Source organism: Labrus bergylta, chromosome 11 (genome assembly GCF_963930695.1).
Source record: "Labrus bergylta chromosome 11, fLabBer1.1, whole genome shotgun sequence".
NCBI classification, from domain to species: Eukaryota; Metazoa; Chordata; class Actinopteri; order Labriformes; family Labridae; genus Labrus; species Labrus bergylta.
In genome coordinates this window covers 14,060,992-14,073,952 of record NC_089205.1, presented here as the reverse complement: position 1 = coordinate 14,073,952, position 12,961 = coordinate 14,060,992, and positions in this window count along the sequence as shown.

Below are 12,961 nucleotides of genomic sequence, written 5' to 3'. Positions count from 1 at the left end.
ACACTGTGCACCCTGTTAACATTGCCACAGTGACGTCACTCTTTGAAGTCTTAAATGTGCATATGAAGCCTAGAAATTGGCAACTGGCCACCACCATGGAGGGGGGGGGGGGGGGTGTCTGGACACAGAAGTGACAAAGATAGGAGCTGAGGTAGGGATCAGGAAGATATCAGAGCTAAACACTCTACACCTGTGGTTAATCCATTAGCAGGCTAATGAGCCGCTTCACCCTCTTGTTTTGTGGTGAGAGAGCGTTGGGTGACCGTGTGCTACGTAACTTGTATATAACTGTTAACAACTGTTATCTCTGTGGGGAAAAGCCAACATCGATCCTGACTCTTTTGTATTTGCAAACAAATGAATCAAACAAATGTATGATTTAAACTGAATGAGCTAACAAGCCAGGTATGCTGAGGGCAGTATACATGTCACTTATTGCAAAATTTTAATTCCACAATACTATAATTTCTTTCACTGAAAACGCTTTAGCCAAGACTTCTTGGCCAGTTTGTGTCATAAACCGCAAAGAAACCCTACATGGACGTGAGATTAATTTCAGTGACTGAATTGTATGAGTTGATGGCTAACACAAAGCCTGCAGTATGCACCCGTCACTCAGAGGCATTGGTTCCTAACCAAAGGTATAAGTGGGGGCGGGAGGCTCTGTCTGCACTGAGGGGAACTTTATATAAAGGTCTTTTGGAAAGAAAAAGTATGTAGGCATATTCTGATTTCATAATATAAAAAAATAACATAAAATGTATGTTCATTTTCTGTATAACTCAGTTTTTCTTATAAGTAGGGGGGGGGGGGGTGCTCTAAGTAAAAGGTTTGGAACCACTGCTCAAAGGGATCACAGCCAATGAACGTACCCCCTATAAAAAGTCATGTTGTTAAATGAAAACTGTAGATCAAAAAACAATCTTGCTCCGCATTTAGTGATTATTTCACCTTGTCCTAAAATGACCCACACTCAAATGTTTTTCAAATATACCCAAACAAATGATATTGGTCAAACAGATTTGTTAGACTCACAGAATAAACGTGCTCTAGGTGACGGGTACTAAGTCCTCTCAAAATGAACAGGGATTCAACATCTGCACAATTTTTTCTCTACACATGAATAGCACAGTTTTATTGCATTTAAATGTACTAAATTTAAATGTACTAAATGAATCCTAGAGACTTAAAGGAATGTGTTTATCAGATCTGGGGGTTATTGTAGTTTTACAAACTGGGAGGGATGCAGAGAGAACATAGAACCGTGCACTCTGGTCCTCCTGCGTGCTGTGAGGAAATAATGGCGACATAATTACCTGCTGCCTTCCACACAGGTTCAGGTCCTGGCAGCAGTGGGTTTCTCTGCTCTGCGTCTGTAACAGAGTTGGCAACACTTGCAAATGGCAACACTGCTAGTGATCTCGTGGTGACTGTGTGACTCAGCTGCAGGTCAGTGAGGACGCCTGTTCAGCAGGACAATCTGCAGGAGGAAGCATGAAACTCCAAAGGTGAAACTTTTCACTGTGGCTCTACAGAAAAACTGACGGGCTGGAAAAGGATTGTCCTGTTAATTCTTTCTTTCTGTATCGATGTATGAATTGCTGTTGAATTATGATTTTCTCATCCAGTTTTAGCACGGTGTAAACAGTAATTCACTGCACCTGCAAAGTTACAGAGAAAATTAAATCAGTCAAATGAGAGAATAAAAAAGGCAAAATGATTTAGACTCATGTTGTATGCTGCACACCTTTCATTCCTGCATGTTGACTTGATGTTGACCTGATGACCCACATAGATAATCAATTTCAACCAAAACACCAAGTCAGATTCCCTTGTATGTGTTAATGAGCTTGGCAATGAAAAGTATTCTGAATTTGATTTATTTTTATTGAATTAAATTCTATTTGTTGTGCATAAAAAAGTGATTTTTACTAACTACCTCTTGTCAATTAATTTTCCGCTCTTTTGTAAAGCACTTTGAACTGCAGTTGAGTTTGTCTGAAAGGTGAAAGGTGCTTTAAAAAATAAAGTTTGATTGATCGTGTCCTAACAACAGGTTATCCATTTCAATGCATTGATGAGTTTGTAAATGTTATTTGAACTTCTTAGTACTAGTACATTTTATTCAGTGATTCATGCATTGGGTATTACTCAGTGGTCTTAAGATTTGGTTCTTCGGGGTGATAAAGTTGTTTTCTATTTACTTTGCTGTATGAAAAATGATTTGTTGTACTCTGGACCTTGATGGGAATCTTGTAGGCTGGGCATAAGTGTGCAAGACAGACGGATAAGAACTTCATTCATTCAAAAAGATTTGTTAAGCTCTAGCCCTCTGACAGGCCACCTCTCCATGTCAACATGTGATCACACTCATTCCTTAGTTAGCCAACTTCTAAATACCTTACATGCAGTTACCCACCACATCATTAAAAAAAAAACACTTCATCCCATTTATGTGTCACCTCAAAAAGACACACTCAACTATGTCTATGGAATATATTTGAGGTAACACGGTGAATCAAAAAGCCAACATGAGAGAAGGAAATAACAGCTCCTGGAAAACAACATTTCACAGTGACATATTTAACCCAGTGACTGCTCGGAGCAGGAAGGTGTGTAGACTGTGGTTTGTCTGTGAATCATAAATTATTTTGTGTCCTGTGTGTGCATATGAGAGCAAGCTGTCTGAAAGATGTGCGGTTAGTTAGACCAAAAAAGGTGCAAAAACAGGAAACATATGGTAGTGAAGGCTACAAAGAGCATCTGACACACACACGCACACACATGCACACACATGCACACACATGCACACACATGCACACACAGCCAAAGATGTTTACTGGAGATGTTTCTGTAGCTGTTGAGTTCTTTATCGAATTACTGGAATACAGAGGTTATGAAATGCTTCACTGGAACAGACTGTTTTCACTTTGTGTCATCAGTTTACATGAAAAAAAAAACATAAAAGACAATAGCTATAGTATCTCCTCTCAGATCAGAAAATATAACCGCAAGAAAATACAATCCTGCACCCTATAACATTAGTGATGAAGCAAATATATAAATGTGTTTCCATTGCAAGAAACAGACACACTGATATCTGTTTTTAAAATGTCAGATAAATAAGACTTGACAGGCTGTAAATCATACGACACTCAGGGTATTTGAGACAGCAAAGTCAGAAGTACATTCCTGGAGGCAGACGATCATTATGCTGGATGTGTAAACTGCTGTCTAGACAGTGAACAACAAAACAGAGAATCTTTTTTATTGAACAGTAGTTTTGCAAGTTAAATGCTAATGTCTGAAAAGGGCAATGTTAGTTTTGCAAATATTTGCAAAACAGAGTTACAGGACTGATTAAAATTCTGACCTGTACACACAATCCATCCATATGTGTTAAGACATTTAACTCAAAGATACATAGTGGCACTTTAAGGAACAGTGTTGGTATTTCCATAGTCGGTGGACTTAATGCTTACAAACTGTATCTGAAACATACTAGCTAAGCAATCCAGTGTATTTAGTTTCCCTGAAAACCTTGACAGGCTGTTGGTGCTTGATAAACACCTGATTTAACATTCATTATGGCCATTATGGTATGACCAAATGAAATATATTTCCATCAATGGAGCAACATCACTCATTTGTTGATATAGAATTCACACAGGTAGCCTTCAGGTAGGTACATATGAACTATTAAGGTGAATCTAAGAGCTACAACTATTGATATCAGCCTTACATCTATTATAATTAATATAAATAATTTATATTAACATACTTCATTGTTACTGAAAATACACATACTTTTACCATTATTACTGACATTGTAGCTGTAAATCTTATCCATTGTTGTTGTTGCTCTCTTTGTCTCTATCCTTCTTCCTGCATCTCCCTCTATGAACGCTGTTCATCATGACTCTGGTTTGAGGTTTCTCTAACTTTGCTAAATGTTGCTAATTGCTCATGATGGATAATGTTGGGTTTTTATAGATAATAATAAAGAGGAAGGTATTTTACATGCTTTTTGTAAAGTTTCTTGAGATAACATTTGTTATGAATTGGTGCTATACAATATAAATTGATTGATTGATAAATCAAAAAATTAAGTAGGGGCACTGGTGGCGCAGTGTCTGGTGTGCGCGCGTATGGAGGCTTTTCTCCTTCAAGCGGGCAGCCCAGGTTCAAATCCCACCTGTGGCTCCATTCCCGCATGTCATTCCCTACTCTCTCTCTGATTTCTGACTCTAACCCCTGTCCTATCTCTCAATTTAAAAAAAAAAAGCCCAAAAAGCCCAAAAAACAATGTCTAAAGTAGCTATTCTTTTAGGAGATTAAATTGTCTATGATATGTAACAAGTGTTTTTTTTGTTTTTTTGCAACAAAGAAGGTATACTGCAGTTTCATGTTGAATCAGCATTTGCTCAGAAATACCTGTGTACCCAGGGGCTGCTATGTTGCCTCCAAGTACTGCAGTCCTCGCTTAGTGAGTGTGAGACTTCTTCTAAAACCTCCAAACCACTAAATAAGCAAGAAATAAAAACTCTACCTCAACCACAGCTGGGGTGTCTGTGGTCTTTACACAGGCGTGCACAATCAGAGGCTTTATCCTTGGGTACTTTTTAAAACCTAAGCATTCCAAGGTTGTTTCCCTGAATTGCTTGATAACCACACAGCCACTTATATTACGGGAATGTGGAATGCAAGAAACACCCTGTTTACCTTTAAGTTCCCACTGCTGGTATTTAAACAGCTGTTAGGTAAAAAAATGGACTCCAGCATACTAAGCTCAATATAATGTACTGTATAATGGTGGTAACGATATTGAGTTACAGTTGTTGCATATAAGCAAACAAAATGATATTTGAATGTTCGGTAGAGGAATAAAGGTTCAATATGACTGTTCCTTTATTCTGCTCCATGCCTCATCTGTACCGGGAAGAATTTATATACCTGTTAAGGCAAATGAACGTCATCTTGTAAAGTGTGTGTTTCTATAATGTCAGTGTCAGCCTACCTAGACATCTAAACATGCTACAGTAGGTATGTAATGTGCAGAGTCGGCAAAACATTCACCGAAAAATCTATTTAAAAGCTTTTCTGGAGCTTTTGATAACATCCTTATTCTTAGCAGATACCTCAATGCTGAGGAAATATAGTTGTGGGGCAGCTTTCAGCCCTGTGTGAAAGATGCAGGCACAGAGTTGTGATCACAAGATAAGATTGTTGAGAGGTTAATACTGGCTCAATTCATGCTAAAGAAAAAAAGATCTGACATCATCATCCACTAAAGATTTGTGTTTGCAAAACACTTAAATGCAAGTTCATATCTCTGGCAGATGATTTTGTGATGCAAGCACTTTATTTCTACAGTTTATCTTGCAATTGTCTCGGTGATCAATATTTGCAGTTGCCAGCTTTCTAACCTTTGATGTTTGTGAAATTTAAATAAAAAACAGCAATGGAGAAATATGTAAATTCTGTATACACATTATCCCACTGTGATCAATTATAAAACGCCTTTCATCAAATTTTCCATGAAACTTAGAAAAAATAGTGATTGATTAATATTGAGTATCAGGGCCACTATTGACACATGATTTGGGTATTCTTATGTCCTGGAAACATTTTTGGATGAAGCGATGTAACATCTTATAACCATTCCCTGCTAAATAAATAGTTTATATAACAAGTCAACTCTGCTGAACCTGCACAAACAAACCAACCCTCCAGAAAATCTTCACGGCCAAACAAATCAGACACGACTTCACCTTCTGAATAAACAACCAACTTGAACTGCTAACGTCTGAGCAACACTCCCCTCAGCACAACACTTTGAGCTTCACCATCAGCATCATTTATTCGGCAAGGCCTCCAAAATGGAAACACGTTATTCTGTCGTGTACCTCCATTAGATGTACAGCAAGTAGAAGAGACCGTAGAGGACAGAGAAATTAGTTCCTGCTATTTGTTCCATCATCGCGACAAAGATGTTTCCGACTCTGACTGGAAAACATGCCATTAGCTATTGTTATTTCTGGAAAACAAATTCATATTGAGAGACTGCCAAACTTAAAAAAGTGCTTCTTAAAGACAAGGACAGAAGTGGAATGACAGAGAGAAAAAAAAAGTTATTAATTTAATCTGGATTCTGCTACTAGAAGGACACGCTTTACAAAAAAAGCCATTTAACAGCTTGATGACCTTATGTTCTGTAACTATCACTCAAGAACAGTTCCTTGGATTGGCCTGGAAAACTATCTGTAGTCACAAGTTTTGAAAGATTTTATTCAGAATGACTGTAAGCTTCAACATATTTATTCTTATTGCAATGTGCACATGTTTTCACATTTCACGTGTCAGCCTTTACTGTACGCGTGTGCGTCTGTGTGTGTGTGTGTATGTGTGTATGTGTGTGGGTGTGTGTGTTGTATCGCAGAAACAGCCAGCCAGGTTATGGAAGGAAGTCTGTGTCCTGACACCTGAATCTGATAGTCATAACTTTGAACTTAAGACAACTGCCAAACATTACAGATGCATACCCACACAATAGATGCTGTATGTGGAAAGGATGTGCGCAGTCTCTGATAGACACACCTAAGTGAGTGCACAATGCCAGACAGTTTAAAAACACAGTCACACGCACTGTCCCTAAATAAAGTCCAGACTGGCTGCCCTGAATGCCCCTCAGCTGCATAATTTACACTGAGTGTCTGCGAGTGTCTGGCCTGTTTTTGATGATTATGGTGGAAACTTCCAGACCATTATTGATGACTCAGCATAATCTTTACTCAGGGATATATTTTTTTAATTAGTGCATCTGAATATGCTAGGGGGAAGAAGTCTCTTTGACTATTTTTATGTTTCTTCTTTTCTTTTTTTTTAGGTAAGGTCACTCCAAGATAACACAGCCAAACTTAACTAACCAGAGGTTGCAAAACACGCCATGCATGCCATGGGTGGTAGTGAAAAGATGAATCATGCCTTTTTATTTTATGAAAACTGACATTATTTTAAACTGGTGCAAATATACATTTATGTGTCAAACAGTAACCAACTTTTTCAAAATCAAGCAAAGGGTGTCAGAGACATATATAAGCATAATTTCTCCTTTTATAAACTATGTGCTTAAGATACATTGGACACACTTATGACATTCACCCAACAATACATTATAGAGAAATTCCAGAGTGTAGTGGCTGTATCTGAATAAAAGACGTAAAATAAGCCACAAAGTCAGTAAAGTAGCTATCATGTTCTCTGTGTTCATCCTATGTGTGGACGTGGACTCGACCCTGCTTCTCTATTATTTTTATTTTTTAGCCATGCGTATGTCGTATTACAACGTTATGTAAAGGAGGTAACTGTGCTCAGGCCAGGTTAGTCCTGGAGCGGTGTGAGTGCAGGCCAGCAGGCGAATAAGGAGGGGGGAGGGGCAGCAATCATGCTTAAGCACAGTACAGGACAACTTTGTCTAGTGTGAGTGCGCCCTAAGAACCAAACGATGGTGCCGCATTGGCTATGCTCATAATTCATTTAGTCTATACCAAAAAAATGCACACATTAAGTTCATCCATATTTTTGTAGTAGACTTGATCAACACACCTGCTACATCCCATTTTTCCCACCATTCCAGGTCATCCAAAATCTCGAACAGAGTCCTTGTAGTGTTATCAAGGCAGTAACTTTAAAGCGGTGAAGGCATGGGTCTGACTGGTGTGGGTGGGAGTGTGTTAAAAGCATTTTGGAGCCATTAACACCATTTTGCCTCCCTTCACAGCCCTCTAAAAGCAGTGCATTCTAACACTGTGTCTGTTTCTGCGCCGTGTGTATCTGTCTCAGATAGAAGAGTGAAATCATGTTGGTTGAAGATGATTCAACATCACACCCTTCCCTTGATGTCGCTGTCATTTTCCTCAGTCTTTGCCTCTATCTTCGTTATTCTACCTCCTCCTTTTCATCTTCCCGCTAAAGTGAACATGCTCCCTATTTCTCATCCATTAGAGAACTCTCAGTCTTTTTTTCTTTCTTTTTCTCATGCCAGAAATTCCATCAAGCTCTCTCTTCTCTTTGTTCTCCTTTAATCACTTTTACTTTCCATTTGATTCTTACTTTCCACTCAATATATATTTATCCTTGTAACCAATCACATTTTCCATTTATCTGTTGCTGTTATACTCTTGCTTTTTCTACCTGCATCCATGGTCTGAGCTTTTTATGCAGTGCATAGAGAGAACATAACCTGGTGTATGTGTATACTTTTTAATATCTTACAAAAGTCCGGTTTTCTTTTTAATTTGGGGATTTTCTTTTTACATTTGTCATATGGATTATGTTCTATCTTCAGCCCACTTTCCTTTCCAAAATAAACCCCATACTTCTTATCTTCCTGTTTTTTTCCACACCCTTGTTGTCCCATATTTGCCTGTCTACTTTTCTCTGTACCTTCCTAAGCCTATTTCTCTGCTTTTCTAACTTTACTTTCCCCTATTTGCCTTTCTGTTTGCTTTCTTCAGGGCCCAAACTTCAACTGCACATTTTTGCTTCTTTATTTTTCTCTGCATCTGTAATTATTTCCTACCATAGATAAACTCAGTTAAATATATATTATTAATTATTTTGACAATTAAAAATGTTCAGTGTAGTAAGTATCAAATGAAAGAAATGGGCCATAAGAGTTGAAGATGTCACAGCCTCATACAACCCTAAATTCACCACATGTCTCCACTCACATCTCTCTGCACACTCCACATTTGTTGAACTGTTTTGTCAGACTCTGTCTGTCTGTCTGTCTGTCTGTCTGCCTGCTTGGTTTAGTTTATCTTTCCTAATGAAGCATGTTAGTGACAGAAACGCTGAGCTAATCCTGCCCTGACTACAGTGCTTAGAAAAATGACACACAAATGAACAGACAGAATAACAAACAGGCTGATGGGCAGAGAAACAGAAGTAGAAATACACTGTTGCATCGACACTTGGAGTAATGTGAGAGCTGGTTTTAATTTAAATGGTGTACCAAGTTTGGATATGAGTAATGTCATGCATATCATATAGCAGCATATTAGCTTTTTGTGCACATTTCCCCCAAAGAGGAGAAAGATACAATGAAATTGAAGGTAATGCAAGCCTCTTTCAAGAGAGTTTTGAAGGCTGAAATGCAAAGCATTTACAATAAAGCAAATTAAAACGTCCAGGGGCTCTTGCAAGGTTTTGTATTTTTCAAGACAGAGAAATAAGACGAGTATATTTTGAGACATGTCTCAATAACACTCCACTGCTCTGCTGATGCAATGCTGATGAGATACACGCAAGTCAAAGATAACACTCTCTCTTACACAAACACATTGGAGGATACTTAGAGAAAAATCACATATTAGAAAGCTCCCAAACCAACATACAATCATTGTCTCTATAAAGACATGTAGGGCCACAGGAACATGCTTGTGTCTTTTGTGTGATGTTTTTTAGTCAAATGGATTTTTAATACCTAGAAGTCTTTGACATAGCGATGTAACTCAATAAGTCTTCAGTCAAGTGTGAGCAATGCAAAAGAACCAATTATGCTGACGGGGTTTGCCAATTGATTCTTCCTTTTGGCACAAATAAATTGAAATCAAAATTGTAACTCTAGAAAATGTGTAAGCAATGACAAGCAATACTCAAAATGTATACTGGTATTTAAATCTAAATGGAATCCCAACCTACACAGAACCCACAGGACTGTGTTTTTTTATCAAGAAAAGTATAGGTAATATATCTAGATGTGAGGAGAGAAATTCAATAGTGAATTTTTAAGGTGTCAGTCTGTTATTAGATTTGACATTGTAGTGGCTTGCTGATGCTTCTTGATCTTTTCCGTCACAATGTGTTTTTAGCCGTTTCTCAGTATCTTTGGGGCCTCTGTGTTGGGAAGCGTAGGTTCTCAAGACAGCTCAGTTGTTTGTAACCTGGAAACTGTGCAAATAAAACTGACATCGAATGGGAACGAACACCCTCTACTTTATGAGACCAGTGTCTATTTGGTAAAAAGCAGAGTTCAGGGGATCCTGCTGCAGACCAGTTGCAGTCAGACAAGGTCAAGGCTGAATTCATTATAAAACATATGCCCCAAAATAGGCACTCTGAAGTCAAAAGTCATTGCAACAAAATCCTACGCAACACCATCAAGCAGCCCAAAGCAAATCCTTTAAGGAAAGTAATCATAGCACCAAAGAGTAAACTTCACCCTAATCCATAACACAGTATAGTATATATGGAGACAGTTCATGTTAGACAATAAAAACAAACAGCAGCCAATCATTAAAACACTTCTCAGCTAAAGAAAGTAAATATAAAATATCCTCTTAGTCTCTGGCTTCCCACTGCCATTATATGAAGTTACAACTAAATGTTGGATTGTCTTATTTTCTTCTCTCAATAATTCATTTGAGTCCAGTATACCAGTGTCAGCCCACACATGGCCTGAACCGGCAGGCATTCACTGCTTGATTGTGACTGACACTTCCCCGACTGTGCCTCTCCTCCCACATAAGTGCCACCAAGGTCACGATGAGTCATCAAAAAACAAAATGCGTACAGGTGAGGGGGAAAAAAAAAAGTGCTATTTTTATGTGGGCAGCACTATCACAAACACAAATTCCCTTTAATCCCAGCATTTCTACAGTAACAAAGCCTTGAACTTTTGCCCCACATAAAAAAAAAAGGGATTGAGTTGTCCCATTTTTTTATGAACACTCACTGAAAATGGACACCTTTTTGGTCACACAAAGGAAAAAATAATCTGCAAATCCTTGGAGTGTCATCACCTTCCTCTATTTATTTCACTCCTCAGAGCCTGTGGTCCTTGAGAGGCCAGTAAAACCGATAGCAGAGACACAGTGCCATCCAATCTTCCCTTTCCTTGTAAAAAGTGATTCCATGGAGAATCATTAGCCTAAAAAAGCTGCATATTCATCAGCTTTATATCTGACGGTGTAAATGATTTGAGTATTCCTTTGGTGTGCAGAGATGAGATTGGTTGCAAAACTGTAAGAGCAAGGTGAACATGACACATATGCCCAGCAACACACATACATGACAACAGGAGAGATAACATAACAAAGGACCTTTATGCTGCTGTAGCATGTGTGTAACAGAAAATGTGTGTGTGTGCGTGTCTGCGCATGTGTGTGTGTGTGTGTGTGTGTGTGTGTGTGTAAGTTTGGGTCTGGGTGATCCATGGTTTGTCTAAGGGCTGGTAGACAGGGCCGTGGTCATAAATCCGCCCAGCCGTAACCACTGTGATTTGCAGGTTCAGAGAAACCATAAACATCGGCACTGAGCGGCCCGCTGCCCTCAGAGGAGGCTGAATTAAGTGGTGAATGTGCAGCTATGCGCGTGTTTGTGAGTGCCAAGCGTGTGTCTGCGTGTGTGCATGTCACTGGTTTAATGTGTGCGTACGAGTTTGCTCAAGGACATCCCTTGCTGGAGATGAGAGCAGAGTTTGGTGATTGGCCGAGGGTCTGAGAGGTCATTAATCTGTGCTGCTCCATTGGCTGTGACGGCAGAGGGGAGGGGTTACTGCAGCTGGTCAGTTAGCTGCTGTCAGCTCTCTAATCTGGAACATTCTTCAATATTAGATAGAGTGCGCAGAGGATCACTGGGGCCAAACTGGATCTACTAAAACACTAGATTTCTCTGTCTTGTCTCCTTTAGTTTCTCACTGTTTTTTATTAGACGGCACAGAGTCCTGATTATTTCTGTATTTATGGGGGTTTAGGTGCAATTATTTTAGGTGAAAAGAGCCTCTAACCTCCCTTTTCTCTCTTTGAAGTATCATTAAGACACCCGCCCTGCCTATCAGCGTGACAGTAACTATAATCTAGTGTGAATCACTGGGGAATGGCATGTTCAGTGGTGCCTTAAAGCCATTTGAAATGATTATATGTAGCAGGATAGAAAAATTGCATAGTATGTTGTGTTTAGGGGGATTTATTTCTTGTTTGTGTTTCTTTATAAGAAGGCATATTAAAGCTTTCTTTCAGCAAAAACAATTCACATAAAAATAGTGCAGTTAACAAGTTAGATGTGGGGTAAATGAATAAAACAGATGACAGAATAACATCCCAAATAGAAAGAAAGTCAGAAAAAAAATTACATAATGGTTCATTTGGAATAGTTGTTTTTTTCAAGATTGCTGTTCAAGCATGTGTGTTACACGTTTGTGCCCGTATTGCTGTTAAAAACAACATGTGCAGGTAAGTGAGGTAAAAAGGTGTGTGCATGAACCATAGAGGGAGGCTGTTTGCAGGGTTTAGTATTTTATCCACTTTAATTATATTTTTATCGTCTTGTCCCACTTCTCATCCCCTCCTCTTAATCATTTTTATTTTCCACCCCTCCTCCATCTCTCTTCTCCCCTGCCCCATCGTCTTTCATAAGAGAGAGGATGGACAGTCCAATCTCCTCCAAGATTGTTTTCTGTTCTAGTAGGATCCTACAGCAGCTATAGTGTTTCTGTTCACAGCTGCTGCATTCTTGTTGAAATTAAAGAATATAATTCAACTTGTAGTACAGACAACATCTGCTGGACAGTACGCTATGGATATTTTAGAGGACGATAAGAAAGCATGTTACACAATAGAGAAAGCATGCAACATTTTCTTGTGTGGTCAGACCACAGAATTGCTCTAAAGCCGCTTGATGTAATAGTATATACTGTAGCAGTGGACGGACACCATTTGAAGTCAGAAGTTGGAATCCGAATGATTCAGACTGAAGGTGTCATGTATAATCAATCCAGAAAACAGCTTTTAGATAGTGTGTATGGCCAGTGATGGAGGCATTGATCCAGCAGAAAAGCACTTCAAATAGCACACTAAAACTTGCTAAAACAGTGCTTTAAAAGTATTTATAAACAGTAGAAAATATAGAAGGAGCCAGAAATATATAGAAAATGACAGAGAAAGAATCCTTCTAAAAA